This window comes from Lygodium microphyllum, chromosome 5 (genome assembly GCF_053477565.2).
Source record: "Lygodium microphyllum isolate KBCC chromosome 5, Lygodium_microphyllum_v1.1.10, whole genome shotgun sequence".
NCBI classification, from domain to species: Eukaryota; Viridiplantae; Streptophyta; class Polypodiopsida; order Schizaeales; family Lygodiaceae; genus Lygodium; species Lygodium microphyllum.
This window is the reverse complement of record NC_141139.1, coordinates 165322404-165340764: the sequence shown is the minus strand read 5'-3', so window position 1 is coordinate 165340764 and position 18361 is coordinate 165322404. Positions and strand designations below refer to the sequence as shown.

General features: G+C 44.2%; 1 protein-coding gene across 6 annotated transcripts in view; it reads left to right on the top strand.

Annotated features, from left to right (window-relative positions):
- Window positions 1-18361, top strand: part of LOC148036641 (multisubstrate pseudouridine synthase 7-like) — a 215077-nt gene that overhangs the window by 145409 nt on the left and 51307 nt on the right. The gene's annotated exons all lie outside the window — the stretch shown is intronic.

The following is an 18361-nucleotide window of genomic DNA, read 5'->3' as shown; positions in this document are numbered from 1 at the left end:
TATGTCATTTCAAAGGACAAGTGCACTAGGAGCCAAAAGAAATATAGAATTCAGAAGCTGCTTGGAACTTCATATTCTACTCAAAAAGCTCTCGTAGTCTACTCAAAAAGCTGCTAGAATTTCAGTCTCCTAAACAATCTCTCATAAACCATTGGCCAGTTCCACTGACTCTCATTAAAAGTCTCCAACTCTGAGTCAGCTACCACTGCCCTCATCAGCGGAGCCCAGCTACATCCTCAGAAAAGGGAGTGGGGGGTTTTCAGCTTTATGCCCAGACTACCAACAAGGTCCTACTCAACCATCAACATGGGTCTGTCCCCCTGAACCCAAGGGTGTGACTGTGTTGCCAGGATGCTAGTTGACACAGCTGTCAAGAAGTAGGCTTGGAGACCAACCAGGCTGACAGGACTATTTGTGGAGCTGCTATAAGTGGTCCAACTGAATTGGCTAGCAGCATTGCAGATATGCAGAGGATAGCCCCAGCTTTGTGCGGATCACATGGGGTTGATTTTGCTGACTTATTCCCATTGTGGGCCTTCACCAGCACTAGAGTTTTTAGAAAAATGTCTGTGTATCTAGTTAGAGGATATGCAGTTGAGACACTCCGATGCATGTTGTGAAGTGGTGCTGCGAGGAGAAGCCACTAAGTAGAATGGCACTAGCATAAAGTGATCACTGGGAGCAATTTATTGCCTTGAGATCAGAGAGAACAAACTGAAATTACTTCTTTTTGTCCTGTGCTTTTTGTTTGTCAGAGTCAAATGAATCTTTTCTTTGCCAAAAGCCAAGACTCCACAGACACAGAGTGCCGTAACTGTGACAATGAAAGTAGGAAAAGTATTTGCTTCACCAAGTTCATTTTTTAAATATTTCAACAAACTGAGTCCACTTTCCTCCCCAAAAAGAGGAGATTTATTAGAAACACCTCAGCAGTAAACACCACCACAGTAAGAATACATAAAACTTACAATGGATGCAAGCCACAGAAGTCACATATGGTTTGGTGTTACAGCCCGCCAGACTGGCTGTTTTCTCAGCCCTTGTACTAGACAGTAGACTCCATATTTCTGATGTATCCTTGTTGTCCTATATAGGGACTCTTTTGAAGTTTTACCTTGGGAAAAATTACAAAGAAAAACTTCTTTAGTCAATGAAGCAGCATAAAGGTATACAAACAGTGAAGCCTGCTGTAATACAATGCCTTGTATCCATTGTTTACAGCTAGGATTACAGGGGTATTTAAACCCATCAGCTCCCCTAGCTTTCATCTCTGTTAGTGTCAGCCCAGCAGAGTGCCTTTGCCTTTCGTGTTCCTTCTGATCTCTACACATTTCATCATGCAATGAGTCACTCCACTTATTGTAGATGTTGCCAAGCAGCAGCCGATGTGCTTTATCATTGCCAGTGGGATTACCTTAGAGCTCAGCACATCTGGCTGTGCATGTTTTGAGAGCTATCTTTCGACATTCTATATATGTCCAGGCCTTACCGTGGAGAACATTTGCCTGAATTTTGGATTCAAGTAGTGCCTTGTGACATAATGACATCTTATTATTTTTTATCCCAAAGAAAAGAGATTTCTAGGGATAAAACATTTCAAAAAGTCTTAGAGATGAAACACAAAGTACAAAATAAGCATGTGAAGGATGGCTACGTACATCATAAATACAATGGGTGGGGTAAACAACCAGTCTGGTGGGCTGTAATGGCAAACCACATGTGACTCAATGTCACATCCTTTGATATCTAGGACGGGGGCACATAACATTGATCAGAGCCTTGGGTCATGAGTAACTTAGTGTGAACACACTAAGGGTACTTTTGGGTCAAGGCAATTGAGTCCTATAGATATGACTCAATGCCCATTTATGCACATTTTTTTATTGTGATCAATACAAAACTTTGAGTCTTCATGTCATATGATTGAAATCATGATTCATTACACATGACTTAATGGTTGAAACTTAAGACAGCTTAACACATTTAAGACTCAATTTTTAAAACTTAAGGCAACAATTAAGACGTCAAGAACAACTATTCGGATATGGCTGGTAATATGCATAACCCCATGTATAGAAATGTTGGCATGATGTTGGGGCACAAAGTGGCAAGTTTGGCAATGCATATATGCAGCCCATTGTGTTTGGGACTCGTGGTATTAATGCCGGTCATGCAAATGCTCCGTACAGTGTTAGTCATGAGGAAAAAAGCAGCTAGCAATGTATGCAATATATGGGAAAATGTATCTTGGTATAGCTGATACTATGCAAATTCCCATGCACAGTCACATTGCAATGGTTCAAGTATGCAAACAAGAATGTTTTCTAATGCATTTGGTGCTCCTAGCATGTCAGATACACATGTTGGGCTAGTCAACTGGATGCAATGTTGCGTATTAGTTAAGTTGGAATTGTAGCAATGTGAAAGTATAAAGCATCACAATGCTTAAGGAGAAAAAAGGCTTACAATCCAGTGGAGGCTTGAGGCAAGTAAAATTTATTGAGAAATATGGATCTTGAGCATGGTTTAACTATGGAGAATAGAATACATAGACATGAACCATGATGACATAGACAAGAGACAATGATTGTTACTCAAGTGAATTAGGTTTCAAGATTAATTGCTTGGACTCATAAACACAATCTTGAGTAGGACATGACAAGGATACAAATTGAAAGTACAAAGTATAATAGCATTGCATTGAAATAAGAACCATATATATGCTTATGTAGTCTTTGGGTTGTTCCACTCTCCTCACTATGCTTATGGGATACGCTGCATCTCTTCCTAGAGCATACATCATTTGTCATATCTTTCAATACTCCCCCTCAAATGATGAGTTCCTACACTTGCTGGTTTTCCCTCCCTCCCCCCACCCCCCCATGATGACATGGCCCGGAGACTAGCCTATAGGCAGCCTAGTCAAGTTAAAGCTTGAAGCTGTACATCTTTGGCAAGGGTTTTTACAAAACATCATCCACTAAGGGAAACAAAATCCACTATGGGAAAACACAAGATTTACTACGGAAAAGATACAACGAAAATTTCTTCAAAACAATATGTCAGAGGAGTTGTTGATAGCGGAAGTATCTTCTTCATCTTCTTCATTCATGAACTGATTTTGATGGTTACTATTCTGTACCTGTTGTGCTCCTTTCTTGTGGAAACATTCACTGCCCATGTACCTGGTCTTACCATAATAATGACATGTGACTTGATCCTTGTTGTTGGTGTTGAATCCTTGTCCGTGTCCTTTTGCTTCATAAGTTCCCTTGGTGTACAAGAGATTATCCTTTGAGATGATTTCTTTTGCATCCTTGTTTTTAAGTTTACTTTCTCAATCAAATGGAGAATGCTCGATGTCTTTGAGTGAGAGATTAGGAACATTACTTTGGGTAGACACAAGGTTCTTATATGGTTCTTGATTTACATTTGCTAGTAGCACTGCTATGGTTTCATCCTCATCTATGTTCTTCTTTAAAGTTGCAAGTTGAGTTTTTATTCTCTTAAACTTGTTAATGTGCATGGTCATAGAAGAACTATTTTTTACATCTAGCTTATAGAACTACATGAGTAATTTTACCTTTATGTTTTTAGCTTGAGTTACGAAGATCCTATCAAGCTCATCCCATGCCTTTTTTGCATCTTTGATGTCGGAGATATGGTGCAATACATCATCAAATAGTCCCCAAGCAATGATGCCTAGAGCCTTGTTGTTTATCTTTCTCCACTCTTTTGTCTTGAGCTGGACTTCTTCAATGAATGTGTCTTCATCATCTTACTTCTTGCCATGTGCATCTCTTGTATCATCCTCAAATAGATCCTACAGATTTTTCCTCATGAGATGGTACATTGTCTTTTCTTTCTAGGCGTGAAAGCCTTTACCATTGAATTTGACTATTTGCTCAAGTTCAGACATTTTGAAGGAGGTCTTACCGCGAGTATACTCAGGCAATGTCTATCCTTTTACGATGAGATTGAGGCTTACAAGGGATTTAATCAATTGGGCGTTCCACATTAAAAATCTTTATGCTTATCATTGCAAATCTGAAGTAAAACCAGCAAATGAATTGTTCTTGGATGTGTCAAGATACACATGTGCCAAGAAATACTAGATAAGTATCAAGAGATACTATCTTGATGAGTGTGATGTTTATGCTTGATCTTCTTGTCGAGCTTGAGTCTTCCAAATCTTCTTAATGAGGGTTGCACTTGTTTGCTGATTTGTTGTGATTTCCTTATTGGATACTGAGTGTTATATTAGATTAGAGTGGCATTGACAAGCTTGAGCTGAAGGAAGTAAAAGATTGAAGTAAAAGATGAGTTTGAAGCTTAAAGGCTATGGAGTCCACAGTTAGGGTTTTTGAACCTGAATGGTTTTTTCTTTACAGCAGCATGTAGAAGCAACCATTGCCCAAGATATTTGGTGAAGAAGAAGCTCATATAGTGTCCTAACAAAGCCCTAGGGTTGCAGTTAAACCGCGCTTCGTGTTAGAAGCTGGGAGCATATGATGAGCGCAGGCATAGATTTGGACAATGATCTCCAATTTCTGCAATGTTGGGATTAGAGAAGGGCAATGTTGATGTTTGAAGTGAGAAGCTTTAGTAGCAGGGAAACACTTCTTCAGAAGGAAGCTTAGTGAGATTTGGCTAGTAGAGAGAAATATAAGAACTCCAAGTAGACAGGGTCCTGCAAGCTATGGCTGCCATGAAGATAGGGGGTGTAGATGAAGTTGGAAATGAAGTCAACCACTTGGACTGAGCTAGACAAAGATGAAGAGGAGCTGAGAGAAGAGATTCCAAAGTGGGTGTTGAAAGATATGACAAATGATGTATGCTCTAGGAAGAGATGCTTTGATACCCTGTTGAGAAACACGGATCTTGAGCATGGTTTAACTATGGAGGATAGAATACATAGACATGAACCATGATGACATAGATAAGAGACAATGATTGTTACTAAAGTGAATTAGGTTCCAAGATTAAGTGCTTGGACTCAGAAACATAATCTTGGGTAGGACATGACAAGGACACAGATTGGAAGTACAAAGTACAATAGCATTGCATTGAAATAAAAACCAAGCACATGCTTATGTAGCCTTTGGGTCGTTCCACTCTCCTCACTGTGCTTATGGGATACCGAGCATCTCTTCGTAGAGGCTAGAGCATACATTATTTGTCATATCTTTCAACAAAATTAAGAGATAAAGTTTCCAAATGCTTCTTGGTGAAGCTTCAGCATTGTTTTACCAAGAGATGCAAAGTGGATGGAAGAGGATGACTTAGTAGACTGTCCTCAGTTGTTGCAACTTTATCAAGTTGCCTTTTAGTTACAGCCGAATTTGGTTTGGTTCACCAGAGCAGGGGTCCGAATCATTGCCTGATACTCAAGGGGAAGGTAGCACTTCTACTTCACCACTTTTGGACAACTCTTGTATGTAGTGGATCTCTGATGTATTCATTATGCATCCAAGGTATTGTGCTGACAGTGTGTCTACCATGGGGTCACTACTTAGTGTACTAGTCACTAAGGTTGTCTCCGTACGTCATACGGTACTGTTCATACCATATGATCTGTACTGTACCGTACGGATTCGTACGATTAAACAGGCCGTTTCTAGCCACCGCATCTGCGTGTCCTCCTGAGTCCCGCATTCTATTGCCTTTAATCCGGTGCGTTCCGCCTTCCTGTGTGGCACTTTTTGGGGGGTTGGGAAGTCTTAGATACCTCATCTCATCCCCTTTTCCAACTATGCACTCCCCCCACCCCCCCATAGCTCTCCTTGGATTCCATCCAGCTGGCAGCTCTCTTTGACTGTTGACCTCTTTGACTGTTTGAACTTTGACCCTTCTCTCATCTACAAAAGGTGCTCCTCTCCTCCATGCTTCCATACTAATTCAGCAAGCATTTACTATTTTCATCTTCCTCTCTTGGATCTTGAATGGACTTGTGATTTTTCATTCTCATCTTCCATCCCTTCTTTTTTGCACCCTATCAAAGTATTTGCCATTCTCATCTCCCATTCCCTCTCTCTTACTCTTGCTCTTTTAACTTTACTCCAACCCTCGGGCCTCTCCCTCTCTTTCAACTTTCAAGTTTCAAGAGTCGAGACTCAAGCATCTCACTCTCCCTCTCTCTCTCTCTCTCTCTCTCTCTCTCTCTCTCTCTCACTCTCCCCCAGGCCTCTTTATCCATCATCGGCACCATGACTCGTGAGAAGCACGAGGCCTTCAATTTGCACGCGATCCATGTGGAGAGAGACACAAAGAAGTCCAACTCCCACCATTGAACATGCAAGTATTGTGGGAACTGCTATACAAGTGGTGCAACTCGGCTTCTCCAACATCTTTCCAAGAGAGAGGGGCAAGTTGCTCCATGCAAGGAGATTCCTCAAAATATCGCGGAGGAGATTCTCGCCAAGATGAGAGGGGGATCTACAAGAGGAGAAGGAAGTGACTTATCGGCACCAACTCCATGCCTACTAACGAGGAAGCATCGAATGTGGACGTATCTTCAACCGATGTAGGAGAGGCCTCTACCATTGGTGGTGGGGGCTCCATATCCGCATCCGGCTCTCCGGTAAAAGACAAAGAGTGGAGGCTCATGCAGTGCAGGAGGGACAATCCTCTCTCTCAAGCTTCTGGTCATGTGTGTGGATCAGTTGCCTTTCTTAAAGAAAGGCAACAACTTGCGGACATTGAAATTACACGCACGGTGATTGAGTGCAATCTTGCATTCAATGTCGTAAAGCAAGAGCAATGGAAGAAGATGGTAAAAGCCATTGCCAATGTGGATCCATGTGAAGGATGGATTGGTGTCACATACAATGATATAAGGACGAAAAAGATTGATGAAGAAAAGGAGAGGATTGATAGAGCCCTTGATCCTATTCGGGCCACATGGATAAAATATGGTTACTCCATTCTCCTTTGGATGGAGTGATCATAAGAAATGGGGCATTATCAACATACTCGTCTCATCTCCACTTGGCACTTACTTTTTGCGGGCCGTAGATACCTGCAAGAGAGGAAGGAAAACGACGGTCACATTTATCTACCACCACATTCGACAAGCTATCATTGAGGTATACATTGTCTTTTAAATTTGTTTCACTTTCTTTCATTATGATAATTGATTTATGCATAACTATCTATCTTCCTATTCTAATTTCTCTCTAATATCTATCTTGATTCTCTCTTTTCCCCTAGGCTCCAACCCTCATCTCTCTTCATTCTTAAATCTTGAAAGCTGAAACTTGAAAGGCTCAACTCTCTCTTTCTCTCTCTACCCCCCAAAGTATTGTTAGTATACTTGTAATTTGTAAATTGTGGTTGTAGGTGGGCCCCTCGAATGTGGTGCAAGTTATTACCGAGATTTGGGCGGTTTGCTTGAGGCCGAGTTTCCCACGATTGTGTGGTTTCCATGTGCAAGTCATTGTTTGGACTTGCTCATGGAGGACATTGGGAAGCTCAAGTGGGTGAAGAGGGTGGTCCGCAAAGCTACATCAATTGTCACATTCTTCACGGTAAAGATAAAGGAGCTTGCGATGTATTGTGAGTATAGCATACTGGAGTTGAAGAAGCCTTCTTCAACTGGCTTTGCTTACGTGGTCATTGCTGGAGCGCCTTTATGAGGTGTTGCCTTGTACCATACAGTGGTGTCCACTCAATGGAATGAGTGGGATGAGTATGAGATAGAAGAGGCCAAAGCCATGCAGTGCTTGTGCCTTAATGAGCAGTTTGGCAAAAAGTCTGTGCCGTTGTCATTGTCGTGACTGACTTTTATAGGGTGTTACGTATGAGTGATTGCCAGTGATCTACTATGGGCCTTCTCGTTCACTTCTTTAGAGCGATATTGGTGGAGGCACGTGCTTGTACAGTGATCACAGAGACATAGTGTGCACATGTTTTAGAGATAGCAGAGAGATGGGCACGATGCATAAGCCATCCATGGTTTTTCCACATTGGTACATCCGGCCTATAAGTCGCCGGTGGTTATGGATGATAGAGAGTTCTGTTCGGACTAGCTTGCTTATTTGACTCATGTGGTCCCTATGGATGACCACAATGCAGTGCTGGAGGAGCTATGTTGCTATGTAGATCAGAGAGGGCATGTGGCTTTTTTCTTCTCTCACTCATTGGAGAAGAGAGTCACTTGTGAGGCCTTTATTTTGGTGGCAAAACTTTGGATACGCATTGGAGACCCTTTAGTCCTTAGCCATGAGGGTCCTTGCCTAGGATTGCTCTTTGGGTATATGTGAGAGAAACTGGAGATGATTTTTGTAGAGCTCTATAGAGAGCTTATAGCAACAGATACTCGTGACACTCGCAGTTAGCATGCTCGTGAGCAAGGAGTTCAAGTAGGTGGTAGCAGGGGCGTGGTCATTTGACACCCTCCAACATTGAGGAGGGGTGGTTCGAGTGGCTTGCAGACATATGTAAGGTGGGCTGTAGTAGCTCACATCCTGTGCCTCATGATGACATCCCCCCCTTGCCTACATAGTTGCCACCTAGGGAGCCATCATTTGATGATGATGGTAGCCTCATCATTGAGGATGAGTATGAGTGTGTCTCATCATCCGATACCGAGAAGTCATCTCTAGACTCTCTTGATAAGCGCTCAGATAGTTCTGATGATGATGATGATGATAGTGATACCTCATCATAGATTCATAGGTCTCTCTTTTTTGTATCTACCATCATAATGATGCCACCATGATACACTAGACTGTAGTTGTATCGCATATTTTGGCAGCCCATGCAACCACAATGGTCACCCTCATGTATTCATCTTATTTTGTAATGAAATGGTTATTTTCACTTTAAACATGTATTCTATCATTTAATGATTTATGGTTTTTGTTATTTAAAAAATTGTCTTAATTTTTTTTTCGTACTAATATCATACCGTACCTTAGAAAATCATAAGGTACCATTTAGTATTGTATTTTATTGTACCGTACCTTTCATACCTAACAACTATACTAGTCACTATGAGATGTATATAGATGAGTATGAGTTTTTCTTGGCACTAAAACTATACTTTTGCATGAGTTTATGATCAGTTTGGCATGAGTTTTTGCCTTAGTTTTGAGATTAAAATTCTTATGAGTTTCAACTAGGTCTTTGATTAGTTTGAGAACCATTTATGACCACTTGTGGGATTAGTTTTGCACCGATTGCTGATCAGTTTTTGCAATCAGTTTGTGATCAATTTGAGGTCACATTTATAGTAGTTTGCAATCAGTTCTCAAATCAGCAAGTGATCAGTTTATGATCAGATTTGCTCACTTTTCAATGGTTTACAGCTGGTTCCATGGACAACAGTATTTTAGTAAATCCCATTGATGGTTTCAGCCATGGTTTATGCTGAGAAAATGCTTTACTATGGTTTTGAAGTCGGAATAGTTAAGAAACATGAGTTATGGATGTATCCAATGGGTTTCGAGCAACTATTCTGCATTGTATTTCAGATTTATATCATGTTTATGCCGGTTAGAAATTTTTGGTAGGCTTGGGGCATATGGAATGGTTGGAAAACAGTCACCATTGTTGTGACTGTGATGCCTTGTGGAAATTCCAGTGCAGTATGCTTTTTCTTTGGCACAATGTAATGCAATTGAGGATGATTGTAGGGATTTCAAGGAGGAGGTTTGTCACAGGGACGTGAAATTTTGAGATGCTCTAATCTTGTTGATAACATTTGATTGAGATATTAATCAAATGTGCAAGGTTGTTTAGCATATGTGATGCACATGGCAGTTTTTTCATAGTAATAGGCCAAGGATCCTAAGAATGCTGTTGATGTCAAAGGCAAAAGTTATAAAAAGTTATGCTTGACAGGTACGAGGTGATACTTGATGTCAGATTTGGGCATAGATCAATTTATCGGCCACCAATGTCAGTGGTAACATTAGAGATTAAGCATTAATTAATTAATTAATGCTGGTCTTAGGGTCAATAACTACTCGGGGATACTTGGAAGACAAATTGGCCTAGCCATTTAAATTATTGGCTCGTAAAATTAATTTTTTGAATACTAGAATAATTATTAAATTAATTTTTAGAATTGATATTTTGAAAATTAATTTAATAAGTTGGATAATGCTGGAAAACGGGATTAGAAGGCTGCCATTTGGCAAAACTTGCCTATGCAAGTAGAAAAAACGTTTTAAGGGGCTGGTGGAGTCTATTCTAGCCACTATGAGAGAGAAGGAGATTGTTAGAGAGCAAGGAGATGTTGCTGATGTTATTTGCAACCACCAGGGATTAGTCCTACAACATGTGATGGTAGTTTGGAGCCCTCCAAGAGCAAGTGATAGCAGCCCAAGGTCCTTCTCGTGCAGATGATAGCATATAGGAGGGGGCAGTAGTCTTTCAAGTGGTCCTAAGCTATAGGTGACAGGTTTCATGGCAGTTTGAGCAGTGCAATAGCAGCTTTTTCAACATTTCTTGCAATGAAACATTGAAGTTTATCTCTCATCCCCTAGCCATCTCTCAAGTTATCTCAACATTTTCCAGCGATTTGAGCCATTAGAGGAAGAGATTTTAGTCAATCTCTGCTGTAATTCTAATTTATAGCAGAAATTAGGGTTTGGCAACCGCCTTAAGAAGTGTGTTCAGAATTGAGGGCCTAGGTCTTGAATTCTAGTAGCTAAAATTGAGGAATTTCAGGGAGATTCAAGAGGCCAGCCAGCCAATATCAGTTTTGGGACTGAATTCGTCTTTCAAGGAGTAGCGTGAAGGCCAATCGCCAAGTAAACCAAGGGGCAAATTGGTTTGGAGGCTTGCTATTCAGTTTTGACCACAAGAGGCACTTGGATTAGCAAGGAGATCAAAGGACCTCAATTATACTCCTTCCATTTGCAATATAAGATAAAGAAATACTGCAAGGGGCGCTAATTTTGGGGTCAAAAGGGTGTCTAGTATCTAATTCTTGAAGTGGTGAAGTGTGCATTTTTAGTTTATGTGAATTTTATGCTTGCTGTAATTAGTACTTAATCAAGTTATTTACCACCCTATGCAAGGAGGAAGGATGGTTTCATACACCCCTTGCGTTTGAGAGCTGCGAGTCTCTCCCTGAGCTGGGTGGCATCACAACAGCTTGGGTGGTCTGCTTTCAGGTAGCAAGATTTGCATTTTTGTGCAGGTCTTATTCCTGTCTACTATGCCTAAGCAACCTCTATAGAACTGTATGCTATTCCGTTCCTTCCTGTCTGCGTTTATTCTAGCAGATCTGTATTCCGTGCAGCCTCAAGTCCATACCCTGCCTGCATTTTGTAGACAGACTCTTCTTTCTGAGATTGGGCAGTTTGTATCTTGCTAGGTGGTCTCTTAATTATTGTGTTTCATGTGTAGGAGGGTTCTATAGGTCTTTTTTCTTGTAAATAAAGTGTGGCTAATTATATTACTTCAGTAAAAACCTGAATACAAAGAAGCGATCATGCTCAATAGACTAGCTAGAGCTGATGTAGAGTCACAGATATATCAAGTATACAAGCCTCTCAGGGCCATCTGGGGGGGGGGGGGAGGAAAGGGAGGATGGAGGCAAGAAGCCATGGAGGGGGGGTGTATTGCCATTTGGGGTTGCTTGCCTGCATCACGAAAAATAGGCCTTAGCCGCCCCAAGTGCGCATGAAGTGAAAACGGAGCTCTTGATGAGCTCGAGACTCGCCTTGCACGTAGTTCCATCAGCCGCGGGAGTGGATGATGGAGGTCCAAAGCTCTACTAAAGTCGCCTATGCTGAAAGTCTCTCCCCGCCAAAAACCTCCTGACATTGCGCCTTCCAGATATGCCATCTAGTGAGACTCCTAATGATCTCTCATATCTCAGAGCGGTCTGTTATGGGCTCCAGTACCTGGTGGATGGGTAGAGCCTCCAAGCCAACCACTATGCAGGACCCAACCTCAATAGTGAAAATCGTGTCCTACATCCCAACCTCATACAGAAGGTGATGGCCTTGGCTGATTGCCTGCCAGCAGAAGGCTTCCCATGAGAAATATCCAAGGGTGGGTGCTATACGGCGGAGGATGCGGCATGCTCCTCTCCACACGAGCTGCGCCGCCTTACACGACCAAAGGCAGTGCTTTGGAGTTTCCAGAAGTTGCTGTGTTCAGCATTTACAACCTCCATCCTTCTGCATCTGGCTAACCAACTCCCCACCGCCAGGCCTTCATGTGTCACCAGCCATAATAAATACGATATCCTCCTCGGCCTCCAACTGTCCCATAGGCGGCACCAAAAGGTCCATCGGAAAGCATCGGTGATGCTGTGCTCCGCCTAGTACTTGCTACGCGATAGGGCCCAGTCCATGCCCTCCTGCATCTCGTACCTCCCATCCCTTTCAGAGGGGGACGATATTGTTGATGCAGCTATGGATTTCTTGGCTCTTTGCGTTTCAGAGGGGGCTTCCCAATATCGTGAGGAGTTTCTTCAGGGTTTCCACTCTACTTTGGGTCTTTTTTTTGTGGCTACCCCTTTTCTTCATCATCAAGCCACCATCCTTTGTCACTTGGTCCTTGGTCCCTGTTGCTTCTATGCAGCTTATGGCGCCTTCAATAGTTCCTCGCTATCGTCTCATAGGTGGGTTAGAGGCTTGGCTCACTCATCCTCGACTGGAGTTTTCTAACTGGATCAGTTTGAGGCCTCTCTATTTCCTTAGCCCTTTGGTGGCCTTCCGTTTGATCGTTTGTTTATATTGAGAGGGACTCTTGTTCCTTAGCTGACTTTCTTCATCGATGGACTTCATTGGCATTGGCACTTTTCTTGCCACCCTTGGATCTGCATCTCTTTCGACCTTCTGCCACATCGAGGATTTGAGAGGGGATGTTACCAACCACGTGTATCTTGTATGGTCATCTCCTGCCAATGAGCCTTAGTTTGAGTCAAAGATGAGAACATTAGGAGCTTTGACATTGTATTTGTCTGTCATTTTATGTGTTTTAGACACTTTAGATGGAGGACACATTAGTGCATTTCTTTTTGGGCACTTTTGGCTATTTTTAAGGAGTTTGATCACATTTAGGGTTTTCCCATTTTTTGGCCTATATATAGACGGCCTACCCTCCCACATTATTATCCATCATTGATCCTTCGTGATCAGCCAACCCTCCTCATTCTCTCATCCCCTTGCTACTACCGTCCAACACCCACACTGACGCGTAGAGTTGCACGTTGTAGCCTTGTACCTTCAGCCATTGCTGTCACATTGTTCCTTCTCTCTCTTGTGTTCTTTGTCTCCTTCTGTTTGTGTTCACTTTCCTCTTTTCATTGCACACTTTCACAAATTCTCCATGTAGGTTGCTTTCTCCATGGAAGATTGGTTTGCTTTCAAAAGTTACCGCATGAGATCTAGAGGTAAAGACTTTAGGGTCACATAATATTTACTTTCATGTTGAAGGAACACTTGCAGAGAGGGAATGAGGCAAAGCTTTTGGACTGCTCTAGACAAAGGATGAGAGTGGTGGCATACTCTAAGAGGAGATGGTATAGTGGCTTGGACTTAGGTTTTTTGCTTGCTTGCTTGATAGATGGAGACACTGTTCATTATCATCATCATCATCTTCTTATGTTTTGCTTCATGCCCAAGGAAAAATTCTATCCTAATAGAGGTCAGGTGAACCATCCTATTGATATAGTATGTCGGTCATGCTTCGCACCAAAGAAAACCTATCAAAGCTCTTAAATTGGCATTCCAATCACAAGGAAATAAAAAAGTATGATCACACACGCACGCGTGTGCGTGCGTGTGATACATTGCGCCGGATAGTATGGATGATTTTTGTCCAAATCCTAGAAAGTGTCTCCACAGTGGAAACATCCTAGATGTCTATAGCATGGCTGCACCTTGTAGTCCAAATGTATCAAGCAATGATATTAGCGACCAAGGAAAAATTCTATCCTAATAGAGCTCAGGTGAACCATCATGCTGATATAGTACGTCGGTCATGCTTTGCACCAAAGAAAACCTATCAAAGCTCTTAAATTGGCATTCCAATCACAAGGAAATCAAAAAGTATGATCACACATGCACGCGTGTGTGATACATTGCGTCAGAGAGCATAGATGATTTTTGTCCAAATCCTAGAAAGAGTCTCCACAGTGCAAACATCCTAGATGTCTATAGCATGGCTGCACCTTGTAGTCCAAATGTATCAAGCAATGATATTAGCGACAAAGGAAAAATTCTATCCTAATAGAGCTCAGGTGAACCATCATGCTGATATATATATATATTTTTTGCAAGTAAAATGTGGCTGATTATATTACTCAAAAAACTAATTACAACAGAGTGCTCATGCTCAACAGACTAGCTAGAGCTGATGCAAAGTTACTAATACATAATGTATACAAGCCTCTCAAGGCAGTCTGGGGGGGATGGGGGCAAGAAGCCATTTGGGGGGGGGGGGGGGGGGGTTTATATATCGCCAACTAGGGATGCCTGTTTGCATCATGAAGAATAGACCCTGGCCACCCCAAGTGCGCATGAGGTGACCTCGGAGCTCCTGAGGAGCCCTGGACTCGCCCTGCACCTGGTCCCATCAGCCACGGAGGGAGTGGATAATGGAGGTCTAGAGTTCTGCTAAGGTCGCATGTGCTGAAAGTCTATCTCCGCCGAAGGCCTCTTGACACCGCGCCTTCCAAATATGCCATCCAGTAAGACTACCTATGATCTCCCATATCTCCGACGGTCTGCTGTGGGCTCCAGTACCTGGCGGATGGGTAGAGCCTCCAAACCGACCACTGTGCACGACCCTGCCTTGATAATGAATATCGTGTCTTGCATCCCGGCCTCATACAAAAGGTGACGGCCCTGGCTGATTGTCTGCCAACAAAAAGCTCCCCATGAGATATATCCAAGGCTGGGTGCTATATGGCGAAGGATGTGGTATGCTCCTCTCCACACGAGTTGGGCCTTCTCACATGACCATAGGCAGTGCTTTGGGGTTTCCAGAGGCTGCTGTGTGCAGCGCTTACAATCTCCCTCCTGCATTTGGGCAAGCCAACTTCCCACTACCAAGCCTCCATGTGCCACTAGCCATAAGAAGTACGACACCCTCCTTGGCCTCCAACTATCTCATAGGTGGCTCCAGAAGGTCCGTCGGAAGGGCTCCGTGATGATGTGCTTTGCCCAGTGTTTGCTACGTGACGACACCCAATCCATCTCCTCTTGCATTAGTACATGTTTGCCTATCCTGGCAATGTACTCTAGGAATGTGGGTGGCTTCATGGCGACTGTAGAGGCCGGCCATAGCCACTGTCCTGGATCCCACTCCAGCTCATCAAGTGGTCTGCCCTCCCACATCCAAAGGCGCCACTCCCTGAGCTCCTTCCAAAAAATATAGCGGTCTAGTCGCCATGTCTTCCCCTGAAGGCCCACCACCCAAATCCTCCTCCACAAAAGGGCGGCAATCCCCTCATCCTGCTGCCCTCTGTCAAGGGCCAGACATCCCCCCTCTTGAACGATAAAGAAAGTCCCTTGCAGGGCGCCACCCACTCTACCTACCACCTGAAGGGGGATGCCTGTTGGTGAAAACGTAGCTGCCCATACCTCCTCGGGCTCTGTCGGCTCACGTATCAGGGGAGCAAGCCACTCCGGAGGTATTGCTGTATCTATCTTCCTTCTCCTCACCTCCACTCCTCTCTGGCAGCCTGATACTCGCTGCAACACCTCCTCGTCCGCCATCCTGTACACCTCCTGCCATGTCCTGATGGTACGGGTCGGGCCGGCCTCCCACCCAGCCCATTGGATGTGGGGGCGTTCACCTATTTGTGCCCCTTCTCGATCTTTGACCTAGGGGTTCTAGATCACCGGCTGACGGTCTATTTCCTCCTGGTAGCCTGGGGGCCTCTAGATTAGGGCCTTTCGGAGGCCCTGCCACACGCGGAGTAAGTTGCGAAGAAAAGGTGATCTGGGGGGGGTGATTTGGGCAGACGTGAAGATCCATCTTAGGGACGGCCTCCACTCCCAAGCCTCGATCTACAGTACTGAAGACCCTCCTGCAATAGGACCTTCCAGGTCTACCCGCCTAGTGTGAGACCGTGGACAACCAGCTTGCCCAAGAGGACCATACTCTGATACTCTGGGTCGATGATCCCAAGCCCTCCATCTGACCTATGTCATATGATGGTTGGCCACACTACCTTGGCCTTGGAATCCCAAAGAAGGTTCTGCACTAGGCGGCGGAGTTGCACTATGCATGATGAGGAAAAGCACCAACACAAAGCGATGTACTAGGCCATCGCTAGGAGGACTTGGTTAACTACCAGGGCTCGTCTGGCTAGTGAGAGGCGAACCGTGCTCCAGTAGGTCAGTTTCCTTCGAATAGAATCCATGACAGGAAGAAACTGCTGTGGGTAAGAGTGATGTTGAGACCCACTTGGAACCCTAGGTACTGGACGGTCTGCCCTCTGCTCACCCATCTAAATCCCAGGTGGACGCCCCACTCTGTGTTGGAGTCCGGGTTTGTAAGGAAACCAACGGACTGTTGCCAGTTGATTTTCGCCCCGGCTGCAGAGCAGAACACGTCAAGAGCTTGTCTCACTCTCTCCAGCATCAACTCATCGTCCTCTATGTAGAGGGCTGTATCATCTGCGTAAGCTGAGTCTAGCAACTCAGTCTCCTCTCTCACTCGAAGTCGGAGGCCGCGTAATCCACTCACACGTGACCTTAGGAAGTGAGACATCACCTCTGTGAAGAGTAGAAACAGGTATGGGGCCAAGGGGCAACCGTGTTGAACCAATCTCTCCAGCTGAAACTTCTCCCCTCGCCTTCCGCCTATGAGCATCCTGCTAGTGGCCGATCTGTACAGGGCAGAGACTCCATGAATCCAAGCTTGGGGGAATCCCAACCTCACCATGGTGCCCTCTAGGAAATCCCAGTCCACCCTGTCATAAGCTTGTTGGGTATTTCACTCTCGCCTCACTTACGCCTACACTCACATCGAAGTGTCGGTGATCAGTAGGACATTGGGGCACTTTTTACTCTCGGTAGGAGAGGTTTTTTCCCCCAGACTTATGGTATTATTTCGTATGTGCTTATGACACACACTTACGGGCACTTACCGTGTTCGGGTGTGAACACCCCCCTACAACCCTAAGGTTTAAGGGTTGTACCTTGTACTTTCAGTTTACACTCTTTCAGTCTATTGCATTGGGTGTCGTGCTTCACTCTCTACTGTCTACTGTTTTTTGTGTTGAGCTTCGATCCTACCATCCTCTCTCACATTTGGTATCAGAGGAGCATTGGCTTTGTTCAGCCGGGGTTCCGTTCAGCTTAGCTTCGCTCAGCCTGTGGGAGCTCCCCGCTCAGTCCAACTCTGCCCCCGTCAGATTCGCCACGATCTGCAGCAGCTCGAGTTGCTTCTTGTGCCACACGCCAGATTGCCTCTAGTCCGCCCATGTGCTGCACGCCATGTCAGCTGCCTCGCTAGTCCATCTGAAGCGCTAGCAACTCGACCCGCCAGCTCCGTCTGCTGTGTCACACTCGCCAGCTGTCTCAAGTGTCACCTACATCTGACCAACCGTCAATCGCTTCGCCCGTCGACTGCCAACTCGTCCTTGCTCGTCCGCTTGCCGGACGTCCCACAAGCTGCCTACCATGTCCCACCAAACGCCACGTCAACTCCTCCAAGCCCCACCAGAGTCGACGTCAGTCACCTCGCCCGCTAGCTCGTCTGTGGCGCTCGACGCTAGTCAACCCGTCGAAGGTGTGCCTGACGGCTCTGTGTTTTTTTTCTGGTGTTTAAAAAAAAATAAAAAAATCTCCTGCAATTTCTGGAAGCAGGGGTTTCCACAGCATAGGCACAGAATTCAAAATATGTTTCAAAGACACGGTTGATGCAAATTTCTGGGTACATTCATAAAATTTTTTGGGGTTTTTATGTTTTTTGGGAACATTGGCATACGCACTGCAGTTATAGTCACTGACAGACTGTTATGACAAACCCGAGGCAAGGAAATTTTGGGGATTTTGCTGGTACAGTGTTGCTGAACACTGATTGCACGTTAAACTACGTGCATAACAGATAGTTTTGACAGAATGCACCTTTGTACACTAATTGCAGAAAGTTATTTCCTGCAATTTCTGGAAATTTTCAGATTTCCAGTGAAGTTCTGCTTCGACATTGCTCTTTTGCATTTTTTGGTAATTGAAAAATCATGGCAAATCAAGGAGGAGATGTTTTCACCTATGTATCCAAGGAGGACAGATTGGATGGAAATAACTATTCACTTTGGTCCTTTATGATGAAGAATGTACTTGTGGCCAAAAATCTTTGGGATTATGTCAGTGGAGAAGAAGCTCGACTTGGAGTTTTGGCTCCAGCTACTCCTCCTCCAGGAGGACGTGCACCACGGGCA